This window comes from Durio zibethinus, chromosome 14, assembly GCF_047325235.1.
Source record: "Durio zibethinus cultivar Kanyao isolate XHJ-2024 chromosome 14, ASM4732523v1, whole genome shotgun sequence".
Classification (NCBI taxonomy): domain Eukaryota; kingdom Viridiplantae; phylum Streptophyta; class Magnoliopsida; order Malvales; family Malvaceae; genus Durio; species Durio zibethinus.
The window spans coordinates 10114003-10123386 of NC_143175.1; the positions used below are offsets into that span (position 1 = coordinate 10114003).

The 9384-nt window shown below is 25.9% G+C and overlaps 1 pseudogene; it reads left to right on the forward strand.

Moving 5' to 3' along the window:
• The first annotated feature begins 2850 nt into the window (after positions 1 to 2850).
• Positions 2851 to 8693, forward strand: LOC111294761 (putative membrane protein At3g27390; annotated as a pseudogene).
• Positions 8694 to 9384: the final 691 nt, after the last annotated feature.

A 9384-nucleotide genomic window follows, 5' to 3' on the forward strand; every position in this document is an offset into this window, starting at 1 on the left:
AACAACATATAAAAAGATTAAAGGGATCGAACAACGGGATTTTAATTTTTGGCTATTTAAAGCCTCAAGTTTCAAATGTAGATCTAGGGATTTGGGAGTTGATTTGTAGAAAACTGATGTTGGATTTATGAAGAAGGGAAAAAAAAGTATATGGGCTTTTTTCAAAAGCCGAAAGACCACTGATCAATGGCAACACTAATGACAACAAGACAGTGGTGGCCAGAATTTGGATAGCCTCGGGTTTTTTAGAAAAGAAATTTTTTTTTTTGAAATGGTGTAAAATGAATTGAAAAATATATATATGTATATTTATAGTGCTTTAAAAAAAGCCAAAAATCTCAATGATGTTGTTTTAAAGGTTATAGGTCCACAGGTTAACCCGACTCGAGATCCACACAATCGACCTACTGATCCTTCCTCTTTGAGTCAAACCGACTCTAACCGATCTAAACCACCACAAACCACATTGGACTGCCAAAAACCGATTGAACCATTCCAAACTTGCTAGAGAGTGCTAAACTAATCACTGGATTGCTGATTGCTTTAACCAAGAAGCATTTTTGGTATTTCTTTTGATCTTTTTAGTTTTTTCACATTTTTTTGCTCATTTTTTTTATATATTTCTATTATTTCATTTTTTATTTTGTATACTATATTTTATATTTTTTGTGTGTGAATTTTTTATAAAGAAATAAAATAAAATAAATTTGCTTTAAAAAATAAAAGTTTTAGATTAACTATTATTATTATTATTACTATTTTTTAAATAAATCATAGAAGATAAATTTAGGCAAAGGTTGTGTTGCCATCCTCTAAAATATTCTCAAAAATAAGAATAATGAAAAAATGAAAAGTTAAAAATAATAATAAATAATAAATTAAAACAAAAATAAAGATAATAGTAAATTTTCTTTCACTTTTTTTAAAAAATAAAGATGGTGAAAATAAATAATAAAAGTAATAACGAAAATAGAATAATAAAAAAGAGTTTTTTTCCTGCTTAGATGATGGAGGGATAAAATCATTTTTTTAATAATAATAAATAATTTTACCTAAATATTGGAGAATTATTAAATAATAAGAATAAAAACAAATAAGTAATGAATAATAATAATAATAATAATAATAATAATAATAATAATAATAAATTTTTATGAAAAAAAAACATATAAAAATTTTTTTTACTAATTTTCAAAAATCATAAAAAGTGAGTTTATTCCGAAAGTCTGTTGAAATATTATGGATTTTTTGAGATGTTTATATTTTTTAAAAAATCTAAAACCTTAAAAATCCAAATTTTGAAACCCCAAAATTTCTAAACCTTAAAATCCAAACTCTCAAAAATTTTGAAATTGAGAAGCTCTAAAATCGAAACCATAAACCTTAAAATTTTGAAATCCTAAAACCCTAAAAACTCGAAATCTTAAAATCTAAAAACCTAAAAACCCAAAACCCTTAAAACTCAAAATCCTAAAATCCTAAAATCCAAAACCCTAAAAACGTAATACCTTAAAATCTCTAAAACTTCAAAGCCCTAAAACCTAAAAACCTTAAAATCTTAAAACCTCAAAACCCTAAAATTTTGACACTCCAAAATTTTAAAACTCTAAAATTTAAAACCCTAAAACCCTCAAAACCTTAAATACTATAAAACCTAAACCTTCAAAACCCTAAGTATTATAAACTATAAACCTTCAAAACTCTAAACTCTAAATCCTGAAAACCTAAAAACTAAACTTTGCAACCTTAAAAATGAGACCCTAAATCCTAAAATCCACCAATATCCTAAATTTAACTAAAACCCTAAGGTCAACTCGCAACCCCAAATTGTCATCCGAAAATCATACAAACCTTAAAGCCTCAACCTAAATCCATACCTAAAACTATACCAATATTCTAAGAATATGTGTGAAATTTTCACGTAAAGTAATTTATCCCCAAATGCCACCTAGAAGATAAGGCATTTAGGAAATAATAATAAGATTAAATTAAAAAAAAAATGAGATCTTAAATATAAATAGTCACACTCAAACTCTGCCTAAAGGCTAAAGAGCTTGAGTGGTCTCATTATATTTAGGAATCCGATTTCAAAATTGTATTTCATCATCATGCATAACATCCATTAGCATACATGCATACATTCATTATTGTTTGTACTCGTTTCATATGTCTACACCTTTAATTATTGTTGGCTAGCTAATTATACCATCATTAGTTTTTTTCACATAAAAATATTTTTAAAAAAATTAGTTTAAAAATGTAGAATTATAAAATAAGATAAAAATAATATTCAGAAGGAAATAATTCTCTGTACTTTGCCTAGATGTTGGAAAGTCACCAATAATTATCTTCTACAAAAAGTATTATTTTCATTTTCAAGGATTGCTATAATAAATCTTAGGCAAAAAGAACTATCTTTAAATTATGCCTAGATATGGGAGGATTTGAAGGTAATTCTTTAACTTAAAGATTTTTTACAATATTCCTAAATAAAGAATTGGTAACATTAATTTTCTTTTTTTTCAAACAAAAATGAAAGAAATTATTATTAAATTTTTAAATTGAAACCATTTTATCCAATCCCAAAGATAAGGCATAATTAATAGGTACCAATTTTCATAGGCACTATGAGAGTGCTAATCCTTCTCCACGCATAATCGACTCTTGAATCCAATCTTATTTTCGTATATCAAAATCGTCTTTTTGATAAACTTTAAACTCATTTTATTATTTTATTAAAATGATAAATTTTTTAGGTGGTTAATCACACCTAATAAAAAAAATTGATGGTAGCTCTTTCATTTTTCTTAATTTTAAAATTTGTCTAACGGTTCCAAAACTGTCACAACAATGAGTACGAGGTACGTGTTACAGAGATATGAAAAAAGTTTGGGGCAACAAATAAATTACGATAAGTCCTACTTATTCTTCAACAAAACACATCAGTAAATTGCATGGAAGGGGTGAAACATATCTTTGTGATTCTAAGTGACTGCTAATCTTGAGAAGTATTTAGGTGTTCCTACTATGGTGGTAAAGGAAAGAAAAGAGCATTAAGAGAAATAGCAAATCAACTAAACACAAAGTTGGAGTGGAAGAACGCTATCGAAAGTCAGGAAAGAAGTATACATAAAAGCAATTCTCCAAGCAGTACTGACATATGCCATGAGTTGCTTCCTCTTACTGAAAGGGTTATGTGATGAAATTAATAGCATTATCAGCAAGTTTTAGTGGAGATCAAAGTCAAACGACAGAGAGATTCATTGGCTTAAATGGGAGAAGTTGTGTCAAAGCAAAGCTATGGGAAGAATGGGCTTTCGGGATGCATCAAAGTTTAATGTGGCGTTGTTGGAAAACAAGGCTAGAGAGTATTAAAAAGGCCAGGGTCATTGGTTCACAAAGTACTCAAGGCGAAGTATTTCCCAAGATCCAACTCCATGGAGGCTGATTTGGGCATAAACCTTTCTCTTACATGGCGTAATATGTGGGCAACGAAGAAGGTATTAGAGATGGGACTACAATAGAAAGTAAGAAATGGAAACTCAATTAGAACTTGGAACAATGCATGGATAAAACCTGGTACAAAGGCAAAACCATATGGGGGTAGTACAAGGGCTGCAAACTACAGTTTAGTGGCAGAATTAATTGAAAGCCCGATAAAATGGCTATGCTAAGGCAAACTTTGACGGTGCACTCAAGGTGTGGATGCCGGTGTGTATGGGATAGGGGTTGTTGTTAAAGATGGAATGAGCAAGGTGTTAAGGGCATGCTCGAATAGAGTAAAGCATTTTTGTGATCCAGTTGTTACAGAGCAATAGCCCTGAATACAATATTGAATTTTCCAAACAATTGGGATTACAATTGGTTATAGTGGAAAGGGATACACTTTAAGTAAGGAACCAGCTAAAGTCTGAGGAGGAGAACATGTTGATGATCGGTGAACTGATAATAAGATGCTAAGACATTGAGGCTAAACTTTAGTCACTTTTCAGCTCTTCATACAAAAAGGAAGGCAAATTGGGCCACACACAGACTTGCAAAGTATGCAATTACATCACCACTAGCGGAGTTCCAATGGATTAATGAATGCCCTAACATTATTTCTGATGTAGTGTTTGTCACTTCTTTAAATCAATGAATTTATATTTAAAAAAAAAATTGCAATTTTGACAACTCATAATATGAAAACAAAATTATACACTATTCAATAAAAAATAAAAGAAAGAAAACAAAATATAAAATAGTGCAATCAAGCTAAGCTAAGCTCTAGAAAAGTCAAAAATTGCGGACTCTTTTGTCTATTAGATTATTTAGATTGGAATTAATATTGCATCAATGTAACCCTGATTCAACGCTATAATTGTCTTACTTCATCGATAAGATTTGATATGCATTTGATATTATTATTAGGGTTTATGTAATTTGAAGTGTTTAACTATTATATATGTCAGTATATCACAGAATGTCACTTCATTTCATGAGAAATAATCATATCTATTAATAAAGTAACACATTTTTAAGATATAGTACAAAAAATAAAAGAAAAAAGACATGTGATAATATTTTAATTTTATTTATAAAATTAAAAATTTTCACTATTAATGTATAAAAAATATATAAAATTTTAAACAATAAAGTTTAGAGTTTTTTTTATTATTTTAGCCTAACAGATTTAACACAATCAGAGCACAGGTTAAGAGAAAAAGATGAATAAAAGTGGCTAGCACACAAATTGGTATATATAATAATAATTTTGCTAAACCAATTACAGCTGCTCAACTTACTTTTAGGATACGATCCTACCGTTGCTTCTCCCTACAGTATCCACTGCTTTCTTTATCTTCGTTGGGATAACATACTCCCAGTTAAACTTAATAATTTATGTGTTTATATTATATAAAATATTAAAATTTATATATTAATATTATATTTTATAAAAAAATTATGCATTATAATTTATATTGATATAAAAATATAAAATATTTTTTTTATTAAATCTATATATAATTATTGTTAAAATTTTAAATTTTATTATTTTCATATCTTTTATTTGTATCGTATTTATTATATAATCATATCGTATTTTAAATTATCAAATTTACTTATAACATTATATTACTTCATATTTTTAATATTTTATTATTTTATGTATAATTTTTTAAACGTTTGAGTTACTCACAACACTTTTTTTATGGTCATATTAATTATCTAAAAAAATTTTAACAACAATTTTCTTATTGCACTCTTAAACATGCATTTTTCAATCCAAACTTTTTTAATCATAACAATAATACTAAACTAGTACTTAATATAATTGTATTAGTATTCAAATTCTTAGTGCTTAACAAAAACTGCAATTTAAAGTGTTTTATACAAAAATTAGATATCTTTAATTCTATTTTTTTTTTCACTTGCTTCCTCTTAAGAAAGGAAAAAATTGGATAAAATTATCCATAGCAACTAAAGATGTGCACAAGAAACAAAATGTAAAAAAAAATTTTGAGAGAATGAGATGAAAGAAATATAAAAAGTATAAAATTTAAAATTTTAATAAAAAGTTATATATAAATTTAATAAAAATTGAAATATGTAATTTTTTTATTTAACATGTAACATGAAATATAATATAATAATTTTTATATTTAATACGAAACAAATACAATATAAATTATTAAATTATTAAATTTAAAAACAATTAACAAAATATTTTGAAGTTACTTGTGGTATCATCGTAGCGAAAGGGGACCTTGACCGTCGAACTTTTGAAAACCTTTTAAGATATTTTATACACTATAATAATTTTTATGTATATAAATTAAATTAAATTTTTATTTTTATTTTTATTTTTACTTTGACTTAATTTTATGGTTGTAATTTAATAGAAATTAATTTTATTATTATTTGTCTATATATTATATCTACACTCATTATTCACAAATTTTTAAAATTAATAGATTTATCACAAATATTAAATTACAATCATGTAAATTTAAAAAAAAAAAAACAAATTAAACTTTCTAGTTATTTTAACAAAATTCTAAATTTTCAATTAAGAACTAAATGAGTATTGTTTGTCTTTTTTCCTGCTACATTTATTTTTGTCATATTTTTGTATTATTTTTAATTCTTTTTATGTTTAATAAATTCGAGAATGAATTATATTAATTGTTTGAATTTTTTATTTTTTTAAAATATATATACTTGACACATATACAATAAATATGAGTATAGAAGTCAGACAATTTAAATATACAAAAAAAAAATTGTAAACAAAAACATATTTTTTGTTAAATATATAAATATTTGATATGCACTCTCACGTTCCAGTAACATAACAAATAAAAAATATATAATATTAATTAATCCAAAAACCAAATCTTAAGATTCGCTTCAGTAGACACATGTAAGCAATGACTTAATTACCAACTAAACTAATCTGCGTTCATTCGAATATAAAAATGTATAGAATTTTTTTTTATTTGTTTAAAGAGATATGGAAGAGAAAAGTGATGAATAAGGGTACCAAAACTTGGCCCCCTAAACCACAAACATAGAAAAATCAAAATAGAAAAATCATTGGGACCATCGACCATGGAATAATAGGGCTTACCTGGGCCTAACGTTAGAAACATGTTCTAGTGGCTTGGGCTCGCCAATAATAGTCGAATCCTACGTGGCAAACTAGTTCTTTTTCATTTGTGATTTTTCAAATTAAATAAATAGTGCAGATGTACTATATCCACGTGTTGAGCTCCTTTTTTTTTTGCTTTTTTTAATATTTAATAAATATTTAATAAATTATAAAAAATATATATTGTTAAAATTTTATTTTTTATGTGTGTATTTATATTGATCTTTCTTTTGTAAAACCTTTTTTTATTTTTTTTAAATATTTAATGTATTTTTTAAAGATTTTTTTTTTGTGTGAGACACGTTTGATACTATGGTATGTCATGTATTTATTTTTTTCTTTTTTTTACTTTTTCATTTCTTATGTTTTTCTATAAATTTAATAAATAATATTTTAAATTTGAATTTTTTTTAAGAATCCCCAACAATAAAAACTAAAAAAATCATATATATATATATATGCATATATATTATATTACAACATACATAATTACTAAATAATAATTACTGATATGAACACTTATGTAGATAGTTTCTTTATTTGACATATAAAATAAATCTTAAAATATTTCATTATGATGACACATAAGATATTTATTAATTTTAAATTATTTATAAAAAATATATTTTAAAAATTATTAAATTATCTAAAATTTTAAAATTTAATCAAAAATTAATTATAATTCTAATAAAATTTTTTTATTTATATATCACTTTATTTTAATTTAAAATCAATTTTAAAATAATTTATCGATGCATGATAGTGATATAAAATAATAGGTTTGGTGCATGATACAATCTATTGTTTTTCTGATTTTCTTTATTGAATGACGTCTTATCATCTCCTGATTTTGTGAATCGAAAATGTAACTGCAACTTTTTCTCTTGCGACTTTCGTGTTTGCCTTTATTTTTATCATAATTGATCTATTTCATGATCTGTCTCTATTTTGATAATTTCGCCTATTTTTCATAGATGATAAGGAATTTCGTGGATGTAGGAAAGATCTTTTCGGAGAGGCCTTGCTTATGTGATGGCAATGATTGCTGAATTTGACGAGTGCACAAATGATTGGCTCTATCTTAGAGAGGGGACAATCTTCCCAAGGTAATCAGCTTTCTGATATTTTGAACTTCCGGCTCTGGCGGAGCATTATGTTAGCATATTTTTATAGTTTGAAATTTTCTTTTTTTTTTTTCCCAGCCTGGCCCTCTTATCGCAAGAAAAGTGGTTCTGAACCAGAGTATTATGGTGGAGGACTTGGTGGCAAATTCAATTCTACTTCTGGTGAAGTACCTGCAATGCTTGTGCCAAGCTTGGTTCATTCGGTATCAGTTAGAGATGCAATAAATGAAGTGAAAATGGTTCAGGTTGGTTTCAATTGTGCAACAGTTTTTGGTCTCTCTGCAACTGATTGCTTTTTGGTTTTATTAATACTGGAATATAGTTTGATCGGTAGTATTAACAAAAAGAGTTCCTACCATGAAACAGACCATACACTAAAAGAGTTGTAAGGAAATGAACATTGACAAAGGCATCTTTCTGATCTTTTAATGGTTACTGGTAATTGGCCTGAAATGTAACAGATTTGGACGAATATGATGAAATCTTGTGAAATAAGTGGCAAAGCACTATTGGATGCTGATGTAATAACTCCAGTGGACCTCTATGAATGGTTGAAGGCAAAGAGTGGTAATGAAGCAGCCATTATTGGTCTTGGCCTGCCATGTTATTGTTTCTTGCAGAGTCTCCTCAACTCTATCAGATCAGGTTCTAATGGTTTGTTATTGCCCGATGGTATTGAAATAAACCATCTAAATAGGCCAAAAGACAAACTGTTAGATTGGTTCTTTAATCCTATAATGGTCCTGAAGGAACAGATCAAGGTTATAAAACTGGGAGACAGTGAAGTTAGGCTGTTGGAGAAGTTGGTTCTTTTTGGCAACAATACAGAACGAATTGATGCTTAGGACAATGGTAGTTCAATCCCTCAAGATTCTCTCAGAGCTGCTCAAATTGAAGGCATAAGTAGAAGGTTTGAATTTCCTTTATTTTATGCTTAATACTGAACTACAAATTGCAAGTTGTTTGAGTAAATTGCATCATAATATGATCTTTGTTCAATATTTCATTTCATCCATAAACTTTAAAAGGTAACTTCAAATATCGAGTTCTATGAATTAAAATAAAATATTATACAAAAACCACATATGATAAAAATAATTATTAATTTTAATTATTTAAATATTGATTCTTGATTTTTTATCAAATAAAAAAAAAGTAGTAGCAAAATTTTTAGTATTTAGCAAATAAATTGAAAAAAAATATTTTTTAATGAAAAAAACTTTTATAATTCTTGAAAATTTACAAAAGTTTAGACTTCTTTTAGATGAACAATATCATATATATGTATATTATATTACAACATACATAGTTACTAGATAATGATTGCTGACATGAACGCTTATGTGAACAGTTTTTATTTTTAACACGTAAGATAAATCTTAAAATTTCTTATTATGATGACACATAAGATATTTATTAATTTTAAATTATTTATAAAAAATATATTTTAAAATTTGTTAAATTATCTAAAATTTTAAAATTTAATCAAAAATTAATTTAAATTCTAATGAAATTTTTTTATCTTGTATATCACTTTATCTTAATTTAAAATCAATTTTAAAAAAATTTATCTTTTCTAATTTATTACAATTAACATGAGTATTTAATTATTATAATAAACTTAAATTA